Below are 22,846 nucleotides of genomic sequence, written 5' to 3'. Positions count from 1 at the left end.
CTTTGCATGGACACAGATAGCTCTTTTAGGCTCTTTTGACAGCACAGCTTAGTTTTACAACCTTCTGTTTGCTCAAACTGCTTATCAAACATTTTTAAAGCCAGTTCTTTGTACGCTAACTTAACCTGCAGCTATAACTCAAGAGGTGAAAGTCCTCACCGACCGTAGAGAAGGATAAATAGATCCAGCCTGGTCTTGATGCTCAGCCATCTCTGAAAATGTTATATGATCTGCAGATAGAGGGAATGTGAGGAGCTCCTCATCATGCCCGACTGACCCTCTGAAATCTGTATGTGTGTGTGTCTGTCTGTCTGTGTGCAAGTGTGTATCAGGGGCGAAGATAGCGCCAAAGAGGTCTTCAATATTATCCTGTAGTCTCGCCCCATTTCTCTCTCTGAGGCTCACTTAGAGATCCTCACACACACACACACACACACACACACACACACACACACACACACACACACACACACACACACACACACACACACACACACACACACACACACACACACACACACACACACACACACACACACACACACACACACACACACGCACAGTTTCTACCCACCTCCCACAAGATTAATTGTTGTGGCTGATAAATTCCTGGTCGGTCGAAAATGTAACTGCAACCACCGGCTCCTTGTGTTTGTGTGTGTTGTCGGCTGTTGAGAGAAGCATGAATATCAACTGACCAGGGCTGTGACCTTATATGTGGAGGTGTAATAGAGGTGCAACCAGGGCTGGATGAGATGGTTCGAATCAATATGATGATATGAATTACTTTTTTATCTATCGATGACTTTATGGCAAATGCATACGTAAAATCAATGTCTCATTGAATATGATATGTTTGACTGTTATTCATTGTAAAAATGAAAAAAAACTTTTTTACTCACTTGGTTATGTTTTTTTAAACTGAAATTGGCTTGAAATCCTTAAAGGGATACTTTGCCAATTTTATTGCAGCTCTGTGTCATGGCATTGTGGGCAGATGAACGGTGTTAAGCTTTCCTCCCTGGCAGAAATCCCTGCGGAGTGAGGCATTGGAGATCTGCGTTCTGGTGGATTTTGGCAGACTCTCAGTGAACCTCCGTACCAGAGAGGGCAGCTTAACACCGTTTAGCTGCACACACCGCATGATGCAGAGCTGGATTTAAATTAGCAAAGTATCTCTTTAATGTAAACAGAACAACAGGATTAAAAAAAACAGGTAACACTTTAACTCCCCTAATTCACATTTTCAGACAGTAGCCAATATTAGCATGTACATATTTATTATTTTAAATTATCATATTGGTATATTCCAGCCTCCACTTATGAAATCCTTACAGGAGGAGTATTTATTGACAATTGGACGTTTTAGCCAATACATACATAATATGCATGTTGTCATGACAAAATTGGCATAATACAATTATATCAAAAAGGCAACAAACAAAAAAAGAAATCAACAATTAATTGTTAAGTCTCTAAAAAGCTAAGAAAATAATAAAAAACTGTACACAAATGTTAAAAAATCCAAGGTAATGTCTGCAAATTAACAGTCCAAAACTCAAAAGATTTACATTTATAATGAAAAAATCTTTTGCAGAACTGCTAAGAACTGTATTAACTCCACAACAACCTTAAAAAAACACACCTCTGACACACCATGTCCTTGTAAAGTTTGGCTGGTGTGTTCGCAAACAGACGTCTCACACATCTAGTACAGAGAGCAAAGAGCAGCAACATCATGCATCGGCCCTGTGTGTGTATACCTGTGTGAATGTGAGTCCAATATTCGCTCTCTGTTGAGCTCTGGTTTGGTCTCCACCGCTCTCTTTAGCAGCTAAATGTTGCACTTTGTTCACCAGCTTGTCGCTAACTTTGTCTGTCGGCTGTTTGGTGCTGGATAGGTATGCACAGTGGGTTTATCAGAGCTAGACTGTTGAAAATGATGCAGATGAGAGTTGAGACTGAACCAAACCGTAAATGTACTGCAAGATAACTAAACTGTGAGCTAAAAGAGACTAAAAAGCTCTATACTGTATATGTCTGTGGGTTATTCACTAAGAACGGCCCCTTTTACATTAGTAGTTCGATTAATTGTTTGTATAAATATGTTGATTACAGGAGCTTTAAAAGCTTAATTGTTTCTGTTTGTGTCTTAATTTGCAGTCGATCCCCTGTTCAATTATCGGAGTAATTGTTTCATCTCTAATATAAACTATTAATAGTTCAGTCTGCTCCTGTCTGTTTCTTCTGGGTGACCTGTCTAGTACGTGGAGGTGGAAGACAACAACGCTCCCCGCTAGCTGCAAATAAGACAAATAAAGACACAAGAGGAGGGGACACATGGAATGACAGAGAGAAAAGGGGATGAACAGAACATAGAGAGTGGAGAGTGATAGATGGCAGACAGGCAGAGCAAGTTAGAGGCACTCTTTCACCCTGCGGGAAATTGGAAAATAAATTGAGTTGACACAGGCAGGTTTGCATGTTGATATTGGGGAGTGGAAGGGGGCGAGGTTTGGACTCGGGGCTTTGGAGGTTCACGCGAGGCTAATCATCCCTGTACCCACCGGTTAGTACGACCAAAAAGCCTTTCCTGAGGTTAGTTATTAGGAGTTTCCATCCGCCATTGATAAAAAGAGACCGTCCAGTCAGTCTGTCGGACTCTTAAGCAGCCTTTGTGTCTCCATTAAATGGCGTTTCATTTAGTTCTTTGGAGTATTTGAGTCAGAATGAGTAAGGGGAATTCTTCTAGCAACAATTGTTTTAAGTCGGCCCGCAGAAACATCTCTGCTGTTCTTGGGGTGCCTTTTGTTGTGATGTTGGGCGGAATATAAAGTGGCACCCAGCGTGGGGTGTCAAGTTTGATTTTGTGAGCGCTGAGTGTTATGATGGCTCGGAGCAGACAGACGGTCAGTGTGCGAGCGATGTGAAGCTTCGCTGACACGAGGAGAAAGCTTCTCTTGTCCCTGTTCTTTGTCATCATTTTTTGGTCTTCTTTTCTTTCCTTAGATTTGAGACGGGTTTCTACTGTGGCTTTAAACTCAATTCTTAATGTAAACATGAATATTTATAATAGTACACCAGGTCAGAGGCTTCCTTATACAATTTACAACGTTGGTTCTCTGAGAATCTCTTTCATATCCAAGCAAAAGAGGTTTTGTAACTGAAATATCACGAATCGGATCGATATTGAATCAAACCGAATCAGAAATGAGTGGTGATACCAGAGCTCTAGGATATGCTCATCTCTCAGAATATGTATTACAATGCGTATCGTATCATGGCCTCTGTATTGTGATAGGTATCATATTGTAAGCTGTAGGCGATACCCGGCCTGAGTGTCCAACATTTTCACAGTGTACAAAGCACAGCAGCAATAATATCTAAAAGATTTCAAGTATAAAATAAATAAAAGAAGAATAAATAGCCGAAGAATATATCATACACAGTGGAAGTAAAGTGCATACTAGAGGGCCAGGAAAAACTTAGGTTAGTTAGGGAACATTTCAAACGACACCCAGCCCGAAAAGAAGCTGCACAAAATCGCAAATTGTAATATTTTGCACTTGCATGCGTGCACGTAATGTAAATACATACACAGAATATATAATAGTGTTTATACAGCCTTAGAGTGTTGATGCTTGCGTGTCAGGTCCATGTAAACCAGGGTGACAGTTGATCAATGACTTTCAATCCCTCCTCATTCCCAATCCCAACATCCCTGTGACTCCCCCCCAGCAACACCACTCTCCCTCCTCACCGTCATCCTCCCTGCTGCTAATCATCGCATCCCTCCAGCTCTACCCTTTCATCACTCTCATCCCTTCTTCTCCCTCTCCTCTCCTCTCCTCTTCCTCCTCTCTTCTCTCCCCCCATACAGTTTAAGCCAATTACGAGCGTGTCCTTGGCTTCTGGAGGAGAAAGAAGAGGGGCTTTTCCTGCTCTCCTCTCCCCTCTTATTCCACTCCCTCCTCTTTCTTTCCCTCTCTCTCGGTGTGAGTCATCCAAAATGCCTTCAGCAGGCGTCTGTAGGAGCTAGTCAGTCGATAAGCAGGCCATGATGTATCTGCGATGCGTCCTTGTTAAAGCTGACAATGAGCTGACAAGAAAGGCATTTTGAAAACATTGACACCCCCTCAGCCAGGTCAAGGGGCAGCATTGATCCAGAGAAAGGAGGCTGAATTTAAACAGAAATGGTTTAGCATTGAAGTAATGTATATTTTAAAGTCATAGATTGTTTTCTCAGGAATTTACAACCACATATTAAAATAATTTTTCCCCCTGCTCAGATGTGCAAACTTTTTATCAACTTTTCTTCTTTATTTAGAAAACAGCTCTTCGGTTTCTAGGAAGAGCAAATCATCAATGAAAGATGTTCCGCTTTTACTCACTTTATTCATGACATTAAAGGATTAATCCCGGACAGCTGCCTGTGACCCAGCAGGTAAATAAACACACCACAATCTATTTATTCCTGTCTTGACTGACAGGCTGGTTTAACAAGGAGATGCAGAAGTGCTCTGATGGGATAAATAAATGTTTTTTTTTCTCTCTGCCTCCATCGTCAATCTCTATTTCTCTTTCCTCCGTCCACCCTCACCCTCTCTTATCTCCCTGTCTCCCTTCATTCCCGGGGAAGGGAGTGACTCACGTAGCCATCTGCTGCCCAGCAAATCCTCTCCTACCTTATTACCCTCCTTTTGTTTATTAACGCCACCCCTGGGATGACAATGATACCTCCATCTCCTGTAGCCATCTCTTTATCTGCTTATCCCTCTCTCCAATCACCTACAACTCTCCTCCTCCTCCTCCTCCTCCTCCTCCTCCTCCTCTGTTCAGTCAGGCTTTTTATCATGTATTCCTCTTTACACTCCCTCTCACCTCCTCGGCTGAATTCATCTCTGCACGCGTTGCTTCCCTTCATTTCACCTGCATATTTTCCTCTCTTCATCTGCCTCTTCCTTTTTCTCCCAGGAGACAGATTGTAGGAATGAGGTCAGACACTGTGTGTGTGTGAGTGTGTGTGTTTGTGTGTAAGAGCATATGGGTATGAATTTGAGCAGCTTGTTGATGTTTTGTTGATGTAGGTGTTGTTGTCGTTGATGTCATTACGATCCCCCGCAGAAATGAACAGGGACAAATGAAAACATCCTGGGGGCAAGTGTGTGTGTGTGTGTGTGTGTGTGTGTGTGTGTGTGTGTGTGTGTGTGTGTGTGTGTGTGTGTGTGTGTGTGTGTGTGTGTGTGTGTGTGTGTGTGTGTGTGTGTGTGTGTGTGTGTGTGTGTGTGTGTGTGTGTGTGTGTGTGTGTGTGTACGGAGCACAAACATCGCCATTAAAAAATAATTAGAGACAGATACAGCATAAATAGTTTCAACTTTGTTTTCACAGTCATATTGTATTTGTTACATTTTACATTGACAAAAAAGGTGACACTTAACTCACGGGTGCTGATGTTTGACAGTTAGTATCGTTTAAGCCAAATATCCAGTGAGTGGGTGAGCTGCTTATGCCACATTTTTGTGCCATGTTGGATTAAGAAACGTTGCTGCTGGTAAATGTCGAAAATACAGCAAAGAAACCAAATGGAGGCCCCCAGCCATAACATTATAGATGCATCTACATGATTTTAAATAAGTAGGCTACACTGTTTTTTAATGAACTGTACATAAAAAGATAAATCTGATAACAAACCCGGGGGAGGCAGTAGCTTAGTCCATGGAGTTTTGGCTTGGGAACTGGAGGATCACAGGTTCAAGTCCCCACACGGACCACGTATGCCCATGAGCAAGTTACTGAACCCTCACTTGCTTGGGGCTCAGCTCCATAGGCAGCACTCTCCTCTTTTGTACATAACTCATGTGTAGATCCTGTTTGTGCATGTGTGTATTTGAGCTTGTGTGTGTGAATATATATAACAGAGTGAAAAAATTTAATTCCCCTTTGCAGGATTAATAGAGAATAGTTTCCAACAGGAATTTCCACTGAGGAAATTATATTTATTTCAACAAAGCAGCTCTGAAAAGGCACCAAAATAAAGTTGTGATGTGAGATCAGTTATTTCAAGCATCAAGAGTTCCAGAAGTGAAATTCTTGTTCATTTTATTGATAGTTAAAGTTAGATGACTGACTGTTGGAGCACTTTTACAGCTTGCATGGATGTGAAACCCTGCATGGTGGAATCAGAATATCAAAAAATATGTTTTTTACAATTCAAACTCAAAAGGTACAAGTGTTAGGGTTTGTGTTTGATCAGGACCCAAATGCACGACGCGACTCTGGTTCAAAGTGCAACAAACAAAAGCATAGGTGCGAGGTGGAGGGGTAGTGCGAGGTCCCAGGATCCTGATGTGGTAGATGAAGTCACCGAGGAGTGCGTGGATGCAGGTGACGTGATGTGAGGGCCGCTGTAGGGGAATGGTGATGCAGTGAGAGAGCTCCGGGGAGCTGGCAGCAGGCAGGCAGGTCCACAGGCAGGCAGGGAGGAAGCAACGCTCAGGACTGCACAGCAAAGCACCGAAATCTTGCAAAAACACAAGGAGATTAGCTTCACAAGCTAAACAAAGGGGCACAGTGCAAACAATGCAAAGAAGCCAGGATCCAAACCACCACGTAGACTGGCAAAAAAAATCTAGCAGGAGAGAAACCAGTGGCTTTATGGGAGGCTTGATTGTAGAGTGAGTTCACCTGTGGAGCAGAAGCCACACCCACATGCACACACAGCACAGACAGGGGGAGAGACACAGGAGGAATAATACAGACAGGGACACAAAAACACACACACACAAGGAAAACTCAGGGCTGCCATGGTGGAATCATGACAACAAGCCTGTAAACATTAAAAAAAAACAGAAGGACACAAGTCAAATACTCCTCCCAAGTTACTTTTCTTTTTCACCTCTCATTCAAGAGGCTTCATCAGTTCATGTACACATCTGACCAGGCTGGGACTGGTGCTGGAACAGTCCCAGCCTGGTCCTGGTCCAACTATCTGGTGTGGAGATCCAGATCTCCTTGTGAAAGGTTAAATACTTGGATCTCCACACCAGTTAGTTGGACCAGTCCCAGCCTGGTCAGATGCGTACATGAACTGATGAAGCCTCTTGGATGAGAGGTGAAACTTCTTCTTAGACAAATAACCAAGTCCAGTTGCTTTTGACCAAAATTGCTTTGAGGATAACGATGACCTGGACAAATGAGAACATTCACAGATTCAATAATGGAGATTCTGGGTCAATTCTGGATGAATTTGGGACTTTGGTGCCCTGTTTTCCAATTAGCTACTGTGCTTCTAATTGGCTTGTTCTCCTTACCAACATTTGCCGAGGCTCATGGGTATTGTTAAACACAGAGAAACCATAATCTCTCATGAACCTCATAGTGCAGATAAAAATCTTCCAGCTCCCTCTACGTCACAAAAAACTGCACGAATGACAACTTCAGCAGCCAAAGAGGATGATTAATGAATAAATGAATGATTGATGCATTACATGTAAAAAACGGATTCATTTTAAAAGAAAAATGACAGTTTTAGTGTATTTAAGTTTTAACGGACTGCCGTGGATCTGAGAGTAATTTGAACAAAAAATATGGTGGATGTTCTTTCGATTTGAAGCGGTGCATCAGATCATTCGGCCTGGGGCGAGCGGCCTCGTCCTGAAAACACTCACTTGTTATTTCTCTGTGTCTCTTAAATGCCAGCAATGTGCTTTAGCGTTGCCTCCCAGCATTACACAAAGCTAAATATAGATCACACTCTGTCTCTATCTGTTACTCTCTATTTCTCTTTCTTCTGGGATGAGTCTCTCATTCGTTCATTCATCATGCAGCAGTGATGAAGGGGGAGCGGTTCATGTGTCGTCCTCGGAGGAAAACACACATCACACAGTTGGACCTTCATTAACTTGTTCATGAAACATCCTGTTTGAAGACTTTAAACCGTCACATGGGATAGTAAGCACCGCAGAGATGTTATTTGATCTAGTCTCTGTAGGGGGTGTGTGTGTGCATGTGTGTGCATGTGCGTGTGTGTGTGCGTGTGTGTGTGTGTGGAGTTGTATCTACCTGTCGCTCTAAACGTTGGCTCTGTTTAGCTGTTGTTATGGATGCAGCCACATAGTTGTGTGAGATCCATAACCCTCCATCAGTCGATAGGAAAGGCTGGCTGTGGCGTGACAGAAAGCCACTCTGCTAATCATCAGACAGACACATACACACACACCCACACATACACACACACACACACAGGCTGTTATTGAGATTATGTCTATTTTCTATCAAGGCTTGTTTTCCTCTATGATCACAGGGTAATTACATGGTTTGCTGCTTCATCAATTAAACATGAGCCACAGACTTCAATTGCATCTAATATTGACCCCAGATAATGTGTGTGTGTGTGTGTGTGTGTGTGTGTGTGTGTGTGTGTGTGTGTGTGTGTGTGTGTGTGTGTGTGTGTGTGTGTGTGTGTGTGTGTGTGTGTGTGTGTGTGTGTGTGTGTGTGTGTGTGTCTGTGTGTCTGTGTGTCTGTGTGTCTGTTACTTTCTCTTAACTTGACTCTAATGTAACCAGGCACAACCAGCTGATTTTGGTTATGATACTAAAAAGTAAGGATGCTTTTTCTTTATCTATTAATCTCCTGATTGTTTTCACAATTAATAGGTTGGTAAGTTGGTTTATAAAATGTTGTAAAAATGCCCGTCACAATGTCCCAGAGGCAAAGGTGCACAACATCGCACAGATTGGGACTTATTCTGGCTCCTCTTAGTTGTTTTTTTATTTTCTTTCCTAGGGGTGAAGTTGGATTGACCTACAACCAATCAGAGCGACAAAGTTCTTCAACAGAAGTCACAAAATAATATTTATCATCAATGAATCAGTTATCATTTATTATTTTTATTATAATCGCTTTATCAAATAATTGTTTTTTAATAAATGACTTCCCAGGAATGTTGCATATATAAAAATCTGTGTAGAATTAAGAAAATTATGACTTGAAAAAGTAGCAAGATTTCTGCAACTGACACTTTCTATTTGCTGCTAAAAGTGTTGGTTCTTCGCTCTATATAACACAAGTACACTGCACTCCCTATGTGCATTCCTGATTGTCCTCAAGAGGATGACTCCAAGGTTGACTGAAAGAAAATAGGGCACAAATGTAATAACATAAATGAATAATACAATAAACCTGAAGAACACTTTATTTAAAATAACAACCAGATCAGACATTATAATCCCTATGAATCAGAGAGATATCACTTCAAAGCACCAGTGTTTCCAGAGCACTTTATCTTTATTACAAGTCCCCGTATCACACGGTGGCTCAGGTTATCATTTGCATGAATTGGCTCCTTTTGAACTGTCTCTCTTTGGCAGAGAAGACTCCCTCTTTTGTCCTCTTTGAATATGTGCAGATCTGCAGAGCCGCTCATGGAAAAACCTCATGCAAAGGAAGTGAGGTGTTTGCTCTGGGGTCATCTGCTGTCTGTATAATTCATCTGCTACATTTCCCCCTCGCAACACATGAAATATGAATGAGGCCGATATGACCCGCAACCACAGACAACACAACACTGCAGGTTATTGTGTAGGTGATCTCTACTGCTAGACTATAAAGTGACTCTTACCATTTATTCTTTTAACCTTTCATAGTGCATTTAACTACATAATGGAGCGCTATAAGACTTGACACAATTACCATTCTTTTGAACAAGTTTAGCTTATACATGTAGCCTCCGTTGCTGGGTTGTAACCAACGTTCACGGCCTCAAAAATGTCACTACACGTCAAGATTACAGCGTCTTTGGAGAAACCACATGGGTACATGGGCAAGCTGCTGATGCCTGTGGAGATGTGGTTGATTTTACTTCCACCTGGAACATTTGCCAAGCCAGTTTTGACCTCTGCGAGGTGTTTTCGGCTCAGATTGTCTGTCTGTCTGTCTGTCAGCAGGATTACGGATAAACTACTGGCCTGATTTCCATGACTTTTGGTTAAAGTGTGCAGCATGAGGCAAGGCCAAAACCAATTACATCTTAGAGCGAATCTGAATCAAAAGGCGGATACACAGATTGTTGTTTTTCACTTTTATTGCTAGATTTGTGCATTTGTGCCGCTTTTATGTGGTGTCAACATAAAAGTAAAATTAACACTGCAATAAGATGTTATGATTGTTTTAAATGATTAGAATAGCAGTCGTCTTCTTCACTGCCTTTGTTGGTGCATTATCACCACTCCGGCTGTTCTCATTCATTTGTTCGTACATATAACTATAAAAAGTAATGCACTGTATTTAGTGTAATCCACATATCTCCACTTCTTTCCTGTGGACATTACATCCATAGGGAAGAAGGAAATCAGGTGACGTAGTATAAAAGCTTCTGTACCATTGTTGCCTAAACGTCAACGTCCGGTTGACGTTCGACTGTGTTAAACATTATTTCATATTTGGCGAGATGCAAATTGTTGTTTTTGTTTGATATCATACAAACCTGTTGATGAGAATGAGTTGCACCACTGACTGTCAATCAGCGGTATGACCTGAATTCCTGGCAGGATGTGAACTGTACTGCCCACATGCACAATACAAAGGAAACAGGGACCACCTCTGAATGACATTGCTCTATAGTGCTGCTAGTCAGAAACTCCACAGGGTTCCTTTAAGCAGGTTGAAGGGCTCTGATATCTTCTTGTTCTCAGTGACACCCATCTAGCAAACACATCTCCTGCAAAAAAAAAAGTGACCTCAATGTAACCTCAGTTCTGTAAGAAGGATCACACCTGTGCAACCCCCTGAATAGAACCAGCTTCACCTTGTTGGCAAATACCCATAAAAACAAATTAATGTCAGGCCGGCCATTTGTTGTATGTATGAATGTATTGCTGTGTTGCTATGGATGTGTTGCCTCAGGTACCAATCGCAAAACTGTACTATGATCCGGGAAGGTCACTACTTCCTGGATCATAGTACTACAAGACCAACTTGTAGTATTTTAAGGCATTCAAGCACTGCTTTGTGTAAATAAACGAGTCCGTTTCAACCTTTCTGCAGGACCCTCACTGGTGTCTATAAGAGGACACACCCAGTGCTGAATTTGTGTTTGAACACTGCTTCCTGCTCCACTCACAGCCAGCCTTTATCTATAGTAACAGTGACTTCATTTAAATTTTAACTTAAAATAACCACTTTCAGATTCCTGCGGAGCTCTCAGCTGCTGTAGTAAACTGTCTCTACTGTACAACTCTGTTCATCTCCCCAGAGACTTGTGGTTCATGCACATACCACAGTCGTTCTGCCTAATTAACTGCACTCTTCCACACTTGCACCTTTGAAGTTGCCCATGCTCAGTGTCTAGCAGGCCCCCGCCCACTCTCTTGCCTCCCCTCCCTCTGATGAGTCTGGTAGTGTAGGTGTTGCTGACAGTGCCCCCGGGTGGTACCTCATTAACCCACATTTCACTAGCTGATGGGAATGTGTGTGTGTGTGTGTGTGTGTGTGTGTGTGTGTGTGGGAATGTTTCTGAGAGGGAAAAATGGAAATGTTGGATGTTGCCTTTGAAGAAACTCTTCAGCATCTGCATGCGAGAAAGGCAGAAGCTGTGTTTTTATTTTTATTTTACAACCTTTTCTCCTAATCACCCAGCTCGCTATGTATTCCAGTCCTCGTCAGTGCTAATGCTGTATTCACTTATGGGTGGAAGTTCGGCTTAAAAAAGAGGAAAGGCATGATTTCCGACTTGTGTTCGAGCTCCCAAACTAGGGAAAACATGAAGGCTGCTCATAAGCACAACAAACAGTAAACTAACAATATTATATTAGCGTACTGATTCATTTAAAGTCCACAGATGTGTTTTTAAAATATTTTCTTCAGTTTACTTATTTTGCCCTGATCGAACAAGATGTCCCAGATCTACCCTTTCCCCCCTCCGTTACCTTGATAAAGCTCCTGCCGCCAAAACCCAGAACACACATGATGCTGGTGAACCTCTGTGAGGCTCGGGTCCCACGGTTGCCCCATTCAGATGCTTCTTTTCAATCTCATACCTCCTCACCTCCTCAATTTGCATCCTATCTAAGCCATTTAGTAAACTAATCCTTCAAGTAGCAGCGAGTGAAGCCTCCACTGTCCTCAAGAGCTCTAACCTCTCCACCTCTCCTCCGTCCATCTTCCTCCTGACAGGAGATGTAGAGCCACTTCACTTCATTAGGATACTAGTGTCTTATTACCTGTGTGTGTGTGTGAAGAATTACTTTATTGATCCCGCAACGGGGAAATTTAATTTTTTCACTCTTATTATTATTAATCATGTTACACACACAGGCCCGAAATACACACATGCACAAACAGGACCTATACATGCAATTAAGGAGAGATGTTAGAGCGAGGGGGTTGCCAGTGACCAGCGCCCCGAGCAGTTGGGGGTTCGGTGCCTTGCTCAACAGCACCTCGGCAGTGCCCAGGAGATGAACTGGCACCTCTCCAGCCACCAGTCCACGTCCATTCATGGTCCACACCGGGACTTGAACCAGTGACCCTACGGTTCCCAGCCATGTCACCTATGGACTGAGCTACTGCCGCCCAAGGACGAGCTGCGTTTGCCGGGAATCGAACCCGGGTCAACTGCTTGGAAGGCAGCTATGCTCACCACTATACCACCAACGCTGTGTGTGTGTCTGTGTGCGCGTGCGTGCGTGCCTGCGTGCGTCGGGGCCTGCGTGTGTGTGGTTGTGTGTGTGCGCGCACACGAGAGCCATTGTATTATTGAGCTATTGATTACAAACATTAAGGCTGGAGCTTGATTATTCGTTATTGGATTGTTCTGATTCATCAGTTAATTGTCTAGTTTGCAAAATATCAAATCAATTTGACAAATTTCCACGTTATCAAGTTTCCAGAGTGATGTCTTAAAAGAACGTATTTTGTCGCATGAATACAATAATAACGTAGCAAAATACTTGATTTATCACAGTATAAAATAAAGAAGTAAGCATTTCACCAGATAAAGAATTTAAACAATTAATTGTCAATGAGGGCGACACGGTGGGGTGGTGGTTAGCACTGTCGATTCACAGCAAGAGCATGGATCGAATCCCGGCGGGGGCCCTTCTGTGTGGAGTTTGCATGTTCTGCTTGTGTCTGCGTGGGTTTTCTCCGGGTACTCCGGTTTCCTCCCACAGTCCAAAGACATGCACGTGTTCGGTTCATTGATGACTCTAAATTGCCCGTAGGTTTGAATGGTTGTCTGTCTCTGTTCGTCTCTATGTGCCCTGTGATAGACTGGCGTCCTGTCCAGGGTGTACCCCGCCTCACGCCCGATGTCAGCTGGGATCGGCTCCAGCCCCCCCATGACCCCAACAGGGACAAGCAGTTGAAGATGAACAATGATGATGATGAATTGTCAATGATTAAGTTTTAATTGACGGATTCATTTATTAATGTATGAGTCTATTAATTGTACAAAAAACTACAAATAAACGCCTCAGCCTAAAATACAGTGTTTTGTTTTTTTAATCAAATCTGTAGTGGTATTGTTAGTTGCAAAGCGACAATAGTGCTACTCTGCTGGAGGAATCCCTTCCCATCACTAACCCTGCTCATATGCTGAAATCTATAATGATAAGGGCAGTCAGGTGTTCTTATGTAAGACACTGCGGATAAGCATCTCAATCAATAGACTGACGCTGAGCCCAGATCAGGCTGGGAGGATCGGAGCTGTGGGTAGACTTTCACAGGGATAAAGATGTAAACTGCAGGATTAATAGACGACTCACACACTGAGAGTCAGGCAGACAGGTAAGCCATCAGATGGGCAGGTGATTCAGATTATATTACAGATTATATAGGGCAAAACTGAGATGTTTATGAGGTTGACTTGATCTTTATCTCCATTCGAAGGGATGTAAGTGACGTTTTCTGTTACGAGGTTCTTGGTTCATTCCTGTAACATGATGCACTTTATCACTGATCCCACTTTATCACTGGGATCCGCTCCAGCCCCCCGCGACCCCGACAGGGACAGGGACAAGCGGTTGAAGATGAGTGAATGAATGAACACTGCTTCTGTATCATAATGTTGCTGTCTGCAAGCTCTGAAACTCCGCTGGCATCAGTGTGTTCGGCCAAAACTACTATGAGCATCAAAATGCTGAACATACAGACAGACAGAAAAAGTGGATCATGCTGCAGGAATGGTTTGCAAAGTTTTTATAGTGAAACAAACTTTCCAGCTGCTAAATGTCATGCAGATGGAAAGGTGTGATATTTAAAGACATCCCGTTGAGGTGGTTCGGGCATCTAGTAAGGATGTCCCCTGGGCGCCTCCCTAGGGAGGTGTTCCAGGCACGTCCAGGTGGGAGGAGGCCTCTGGGAAGACCCAGGACCAGGTGGAGAGATTATATCTCCACACTGGCCTGGGAACGCCTCAGGATCCCCCAGTTAGAGCTGGTTAATGTGGCCCGGGAAAGGGAAGTTTGGGGTCCCCTGCTAAAGCTGCTGCCTCAGCGACCCGACCCCGGATAAGAGGCTGAAGATGAGATGAGATGAGTTACAGTATTCATTTTAAACTTTGATGTTCACCATGACTTTGTGACTTCTGAGCTGTGTCGTCCCTTGTCGAGCTCTCTCACCTCACCTGACTGCCTTACATTTACGCTCTGCTCCCATGGTCACAGTGTAAGTCACTGTTAGTACAGGCTGCTGTAGTCGTTGCTTCAGGGGCTCATAAAAGAGAAACCAGTCGGCCGTGTTTCAGCGTTCACCAGCGGCCGGTGTCTTCAGGCTCACTGTCGTGCAAAGTGAAATATCACAGCAGCCTTTGGTGTTTGAGTCCGACTGCATGCCAGCACACAGCGTGTGGACAGCAGTCTGCCATTTTGTGCCACCTGCTGTGTGGCAAACACAGCGTGTCTGTGCACTCCAGCATATGCACACCCACACATTCGTAGTATTACCACAAGGCTTTCCTTTGACTTGACTTACAATACATTAAGTTAAAGCTACATGCAGTATGTTTCTATTGATTTTTGGTCAAAGGTTAGTTTGTTGTAATTAGTTATTTTAAGATGGAAAAGAAGTATTCGAGTCGGTGGCAGACCTGACGCTGTGTAGAAAAGGAGGAAAACACCAAACACCAAGCTTACAGGCAGGGGTTAAACTGGGATTTGTCATTTGTCAAACTGTAAATAAACATATCTGAGCGAGTGATATTCTGTTATTAAAGCTGTCACTTTCTGAATCATTTCTCTCCTACCCTGACATCCACCAGTCAATCCCCGCAATCAGTGCTGTCTGACTGACAAGTGCACTGAGGCTGCATCTTCTCCTCTTTTTTCCATTTTATGTCACCCAGCTTTAAGGTGCTTTACCTCCACCTACTGTAGCTCTTCAGGAAACCCACTGACTGATATTCTCACCTCACCTCATTTAGGAATATGTTCTCTACAGCTACGAAGGAAACGTTTTAGTCACTGTTTGAATGATTAGGACAGAGAAGAGCGTAAAAATATACATTGTTAGAGATTTGCTTATTTAAGCGTCCTCTGATGACACAGAAGAGCGACAGCCAGCCCAAATTTAACCCTTTAATACACGTCACATTGCCTGTAACAGTTGTCCTCTTAACATTACTGCCACACAGCACCATGACTGAGCAGGCTTATCTAGTTATTTTCTGAAAGCAGCCAAGGCTCACACTTTCAGATTTATCCACTCACGAGACCGTCTCTAAAGGCTCCATTTTTAGCAGCCGAAACAGCAACTCTGGTATTGTTTTCACCTTGGGATATAGTATGTGTGAGTGAGGCGTGTGCGTGTGCATGTGTGTGTCATGGCAAAATGTGGTCCTAGAGACAACCACTGTAGCGTGACCTACCCCAGAGGCAGTTTTGAGTATTATATTAGGCGTTTATATGTCTGACTGCAGCCAGATTTTGTCGTGATAGAGTCGCAGCTGTGCAAGACGCAGTCACAAAACTTTTCAGGTGTGTGGTTGAGATCAAAATGAAGGCTGAGCTCAACGATGGGTGTGGTCCAGGCATGGGCATTGGAAAAGGGGAGTAGAAAGTGCTGCGGCTCCTGTGATTCCATTGCGAGATGTTATCTAGTCGAGTTTTTAAAATCACCGGCCAGTGTAAAAAAGGCCAAAACAGAGGTTTAAAAGGCAAATGCTTTCTTCTGACTGGGTGTCCTTTCCAGTCTTGGCTTCACAGTGAGCCCCGGCATGCCTGTCACCCGCCACGCCTTCCAGCTGTGCTAATGTTAGCCTGTCTTTCTGGAACACAGCACGGAGCTTCAGATTCAGACACCTGGTGAGCCTTAGCTGCAGGCATCGGCGGGAGGTGAACAAATTCGTGCCATGTTGAATTTAAGAGTGTTTAAGTATTGTTAACTCAAACTACTGAGCACCCTGACAGTCCTGACTAATGTTTGTTGTCAGCTTACAGACTGTAGACATGTGCTTTTAGAATAACTGTTAGAAACAGTGGTCGAGTGTTAGCGTATCTGCAGTTTAAATATCATTTTTGGATACATTTTCATGTCGTTAATATTCCGCATTGATTTTCAATGCTTCAGTCAAACAGTTTTTAATATTATGCATACATTGTTTGCTGTGCATGTCATTCTTTATTTGTTGAAGTCTGAGCTCTGAAATCTGACACTTGGCTGCAGAACATGAGTGGAATCACAATCGAAGTTTTGGATCTTTCCCGGAGAATTTAAACTGAATGTTCATGCATTTGAAAGTAAGAAATAGGTACTGAAATACAAATATATGTTTTTGGGTAGGTTAGTGTATTTAAGTGATCCTACTTATTGTGCTGCTTTTCACAGCTGGATTATTGTGATTATTTTGGTCGTCACTGTTTGCCCTTGTGAATCAAATCTGCTGTTATGCAATCACACAATGAATATCAATTCATGAAGATGAAGTGATTTTGCAGGAAATACAGGTATTGAAGAGTGTGAGGAGGGTCTCACTCTGTCTTTCTCTTTCTCTCTCTTTCTCTCCCTGCCTCTCTCTCTTACACACGCACACACACACACACACACACACACACACACACACACACACACACACACACACACACACCAAAGTTGGACCAGACAGACTGAGGTGCGAATCTTTATCACTGCAGGGAATGCCTGAAGGTGTCAAAAACCGTGGAGCACATTATTATCACCTCTTCTACCACTGTATAGGTGTGTGTCAGACATTCAGTCTGACACACACACACACAGACACACACACACACACACACACACACACACACACACACACACGCGCGCAGTAACAAGACAGTGTGCAAAACACTTCTGAGGATGAATGAAACAGGCCGGAACGGCAGGGAATTGGCTCAGTGATTTAAGCGCTCGCCGGATAAAAAGAGAAAAAATAAAATAAATAAATGGGTCACTTCAGTCAGTGCCAGTAACCAATTTCTCATTCCCTCTCTGAAAAGCCTATCAGTTTCAGTGGGATCGTCAGAGCGGGGCTATTCTGTGAGCGAAAGGGCTGAGAGAGTAGAAGTCTCCCAGTGTGCAAAGTGGAGCTGAAGAGCCCAGCTAATTCAGACTCCTAAAATCTGTTTGAAATCAACAGAGCTGGTGACAAACGAAATGTGGAAGTCGGATCATTTTTGCATGAGGAGCATGCATGGGAAAAAAAATGTTGGATTCTTTGGAAGCCCTGTCAATCATGTGGTACTCCTGGGATGAAGGAGAGGGTGGAGGGGGGGTTGGTTTCTAAGTGACAGCCACTTGTCAAAGCTTTGGATGATGCAGCCACAGCACTCTCCATTCCCTGCGGGGGAGGGGAGATAACGTCAGAGAACATGCGAGCTGTGCGTTGAATGATAACATTTTGCTTTCTCATCGCGCGGGTGAAGATGTTGAGGTGGCGGATGCAGGTTTTAGTGGAGCTGTCGTGTTTAAAGAGGTGGGGGTCAGTCTGTTTGTTCTTAAGTTTTGTGCACTGATTATTCATCGTTCCTGCAGAGTTGTGTCTATGATCTGATGCACAGTTCAGTCTTTTGTGTTATTTTAGGTCCGCTGGCCTACATTACATTCATGTCTGCTGTATAGTTAAGTCTGGAATGTGTGTGATCTCACCACTTCTATTTTATTTGTTGTCTATTTTTGTTGTTTTTAAAGCGGAACCTGCCGTTAAGTTTTAATGTGTTGATGTAAATCCATTGTTTTTCTTATTTTGCAGTCTTTTAAGGAAACAGCTATATATTTATTTAACTGTATGATGTTTTCCTGGTGCTGTTTATTTTATTTTTTCCTTTATTCCTTATTTGAAAGAGACAGATTGATTTATATATTTTTATTATTTAATAAAATGTTTACTATGACAGAAATGTACATGTATATTCAATATATTAATGTTAATTGTATATATTTATTTTATATTTACTTTCAACAGATTTCTTTTTTTCCAATTTAACTAAATTTAATTGGATTATTAATTTGGCTGATACAACCGTAATTTTAATATTTTGTGTGTGTGTGTTCTTTATTGTTTATTTAAAAGGTACGATTGCACGACAGTAGATAGCTTCAAACTAATTTCCCTCTGTGGTCTCCTGGGTGAGCGCCACCTGTATTTGTTTCCACTCTTACCCATAACTGTTACTGAAACCTGATGAGATTTAATATAAAGAAACTGCTGTTAGTGGAAATCTGTGTTGTTGCTGGGAAATTGAGTAATTAAATTAAACCTGTGACTAATTCAGCACACGCACAAACTATTGTATACGGGCTCTTGGCGTGATGTGTGTAATCTGCTACTCTCTCCTGCCAGAGAAACACTAATTATGTAATTGACTCAACATCTAATTCAGTCTGCGAAAGGAGGACGAGGTTAGTTTTACAGTATCAGGATACATCTGCCATTCGAGCCTCAAGTGTTTGTTGCTGTGTGTCTCCTCGCCTGGCAGAGTTAAAAGCAGCAGAACTTGGCGAAGAGTTTACCTCCACCGTGCTAGTTTGTTGTTATGTTCAGAAAAAGCAGCTCATTGATTGATATGCTCTTTCCTTCCTTTTCTCTCTTTTTACTTGTAGCTCTAGGCCACGTCTGTCTGGCTCGGTGGGAGCTCCAGACAGATCGCTGTACTGAGAGGAGACGAAGAAGAGGAAGCCAGGCACTCTGGGATCTGATCCAATGACCTGTAGGAGGAGGGAAGCGGTGTAGAAGCTTGATTAAAATGGGGTAAGTTTAGGAGATCAGACAGCACGCTGCCAGCGGCTGCAGGAACTGCTGGCTGCAACAGGAGCATTTGCTTCCAAACCTGATCTCTGCAACATAATGGTCGCTGTTAGATAACCTCTGCCCGGTCAGAGAGGAGGGGAGATGGCAACATAGACACTGACTCACACATAAGATCAAACTGAGCACATGCATGGACAGAATTACACAGTAACGGCACGATGATCCGTCACAGTCTGTAGATTCATTCATTCATCTTTAAACGCTTGTCCCTGTCGGGGTCGCGGGCGGGCTGGAGCCGATCCCAGCTGACATCGGGCGTGAGGCGGGGGTACACCCTGGACAGGACGCCAGTCTATCGCAGGGCACATAGATACAGACAGAGACAGACAACCATTCACACCTCACATCTATTAACCTAACAGGTGCATGTCTTTGGACTGTGGGAGGAAACTGGAGAACCCGGAGAAAAACCAACGCAGACACGGGGAGAACATGCAAACTCCACACAGAAGGGCCCCAGCCCGGATTCGAACCAGGAACCCTCTCGCTCTGAGGCGACAGTGCTAACCAGATGATCTACCAAAAACATTTGTCAATTGTGAGACTATCCAAAGTTGTGTCCAAGCAAATGAGGTCTCAAAAAAATGGCTGACGTTTATGCAGATGAATAAAAGTTAAAAGTTGCTTTATAAAGAAGAAAGCAGCAGATTCAATGCCAATTTAGTTCCCTTTCCCCTCTCCCAGAGCAGTAGTAAAACCCTTTTATACCACTGACCATTAATCTTTTAAGATTTGTAACCATTAAAATGCAAAAATAATAAATAAATAAGGCCAGGCAGCTTGTCGGGCTATTCAATTCATAGCAAAAAGTACATGGGTACTCGGAAATTACACCATGTAATGGTTAGAAATCTACTTTCAAAAACCATGGGCATTAATCTGCAGCTTTAACGACATTCACTCTTCTAGTTTGGGGATTTTCACCAGATTGTGGGCTGCAGGGATTTGCTCTCATTTAGCCACAAGAGCTTTAGAGTGGTCCAACACTCTGGCTCACAGTTGGCGTTGGAGTTCATCCTAAGGGTGTTGGATGAGGTTGAGGTCAGGCTTCTTCCACACCCAACTAGGAAAAGCTTTTCTTTATGAACAGGAAAAAGACAAACAGAAACTGTTAACAAAAAGTTGGAAGCATACTGTATCAATGTATGCTGTAGTATTAACATTAACATTAATATTTCATTGAAACTAAAGGACTAACCCATGAATAACAGTCCAGGCCAAGAGGGCACAAAACATAGGTGTCCACACACCTTTGGCCACATCATTTAAAATTGAAGGACTCTAAAATAACCCAGACAAACTTGTTAAGATGGAGGTTTGTAAGTGTAGTTAATAATGTGGACACTGACAGGGTATCCGATCACATACATGATTTATTCCCTCATTTTGATGCTGTCCTTTTCACGCACTCTGCCATCATATCTGGAGAAAGCAGTCCCTGTGCATGCTGGGACGTGGCGGCTGATTTACTGTCCTGTTGGTAGGGATGAGTTATTCCTCCGTTAGCTTGGGCGACAGAGGGAGCACAGAGAGCGCGGACCTCCGGAGAGATTTTATACTGGCAGTAATTCAACCAGAGAGTGAGGCGCAGGCATGCTGAGCACCACGCTGCCTGCTATTCAGACACACACGCTCATGCTAATTAAAGCCGAGTTTCACATATCAGCGCTTTTTCTCCTATGAAAACTACACACACACACACACACACACACACACAAACACACACACACACACACAAACAAACACACACACACACACACACACATTTGTGTCTGCCAAACAGAATAACAGAGGCCAAGCGTTCAGTGGGTTTTACATGCAGTAAATCCAGTTCAAGATCGACAAAATGATCATAGAAATGAAAACATTCTTCATACACAGAGCAAAGGGAAGAATCCTATTAAAAGTCATTATTTAGTCGGGCATAATAATGCTTATAGAGCGATCTCAGGGTCTTCAGAATAATGGACAAAAGAGATGAACAATAAGATGTCAGATATTTTTTCCTCACCGTTTATAGCGTGGTAGGCATTCCTTTAATATCCCTCTGGTCTAATTGGATCATCGTGGGGAATCTTGCAAATGAGTGTGCAAGACTGCTTTATGGCAATATTGGATTTTTAGCCATGCAAGCAACGGCGGCGTGGCTCTACGGATGGATGGCAATGTCAGATGGACGACCACACTTAGATCTATGAAATCTTTTGCAAACCTTCTTGGTTACCAGTTATGAATTCTGATAACTAATATATTAACTTTTAATTTAGCACCGTCATCAGGTCAAATTTGCATTAGTCCAATACTTTATGGCCGAAGACCTGTCACTTAACTGATGACATTCCCATCCGCCTTAGCTCTACTTTGTGTTTACAGTAGTGCTAATTAGCAAATGCTAGCATACTACCACACTAAACAAAGATGCAACATGGTAACATAAGCTACCTATTTAGTATCAGCATGGTGCTGTTGTCTTATCGGACCCTGTTTTTAAAAAAGATGTTCCCTGCTTTGTCTGTGCCCGGGGAAACAGCGGACCCTTTTGCAAGATAAGGGTCCGATGTTCCCCTCTTGTCACTGAAAGGGTCCTATGATCCCAGTCTGTTATTTTTTTCCACAATCAGTGCTGAATTCCCCGGCACATAGGCTTATGTAGACCCTAACACTACCCCCTAACCCTGCCCCTCACCCTAACCATAACCATAACCTCTAGCCCTAACAAAATGCTGAATTAAATCTGCAAAGGTAGAGAGTTATGCAACTGGGGAACATAGGGATGACCCCGTTACTGTAACTCCAATGATGCAACCCCATCAACAGGTTAAATTAAAGCATTTACAGCATCAGGACTAGGTCTGTGGGATTGAGTCAAAATAAACTACATTATGTGTGTTCATCGTAATACACGAACATGTCAGTCAGTGTGAGTGTGGGCTTTTTGGACAGCAACAGACAGATTCTTTGAAAAACTTGTTTCTACTCATTCATTTCCATTGACCTCCACTGAGTTACAGACCTCAGTGTTGCTTTGAGGATAACGATGACCTGGACGAATGACAACATTCACAGGCTTACCTCAGTGTCTAGATCAACACATTAATTCCCTTGATTTTTGTTTTGGAGAACCATTAATTTAATAAACATCCAACAAATGAGATTTGACAGAGAGCGCATGTGCTTGAAATGTTTGAGGCTACTGATTAACTCTGATCGCAGCCTTGCTTACGCCCAAACATGCGAGGAATGGATATTTATCTATTACTGCAAAGCTGCAGAGAAGCGTGGCGGCCCGTTCGTGCTTCGGCATTAGGGAGTGTTTGAGTCTAAAAGATGATTTGGGTTTTATTATTCACCTAATGCATCGGGGATGAGCCCTCTGAGTTCCTGTTTCATAATCGGAGTCATAATCACAGCCGTAACCCTGTGCTGCAGAGTGTGATGTAGACGGAATATAAGATACGGATGATGGGCGTTAGGGACGGGCGGTCGACACGCTATTTGTACTCATTATTACGCAGAGAGAGAGAAAGAGCTGCAGTACACCCAGTACCTTCTTGCCGGCTCTCTCGGCTCCTGGCTAATCTAC

The sequence above is a fragment of the Echiichthys vipera genome (genome assembly GCF_963691815.1).
Source record: "Echiichthys vipera genome assembly, chromosome: 10".
Taxonomy (NCBI): Eukaryota; Metazoa; Chordata; class Actinopteri; order Perciformes; family Trachinidae; genus Echiichthys; species Echiichthys vipera.
Note: the sequence above shows the minus strand (reverse complement) of the source record.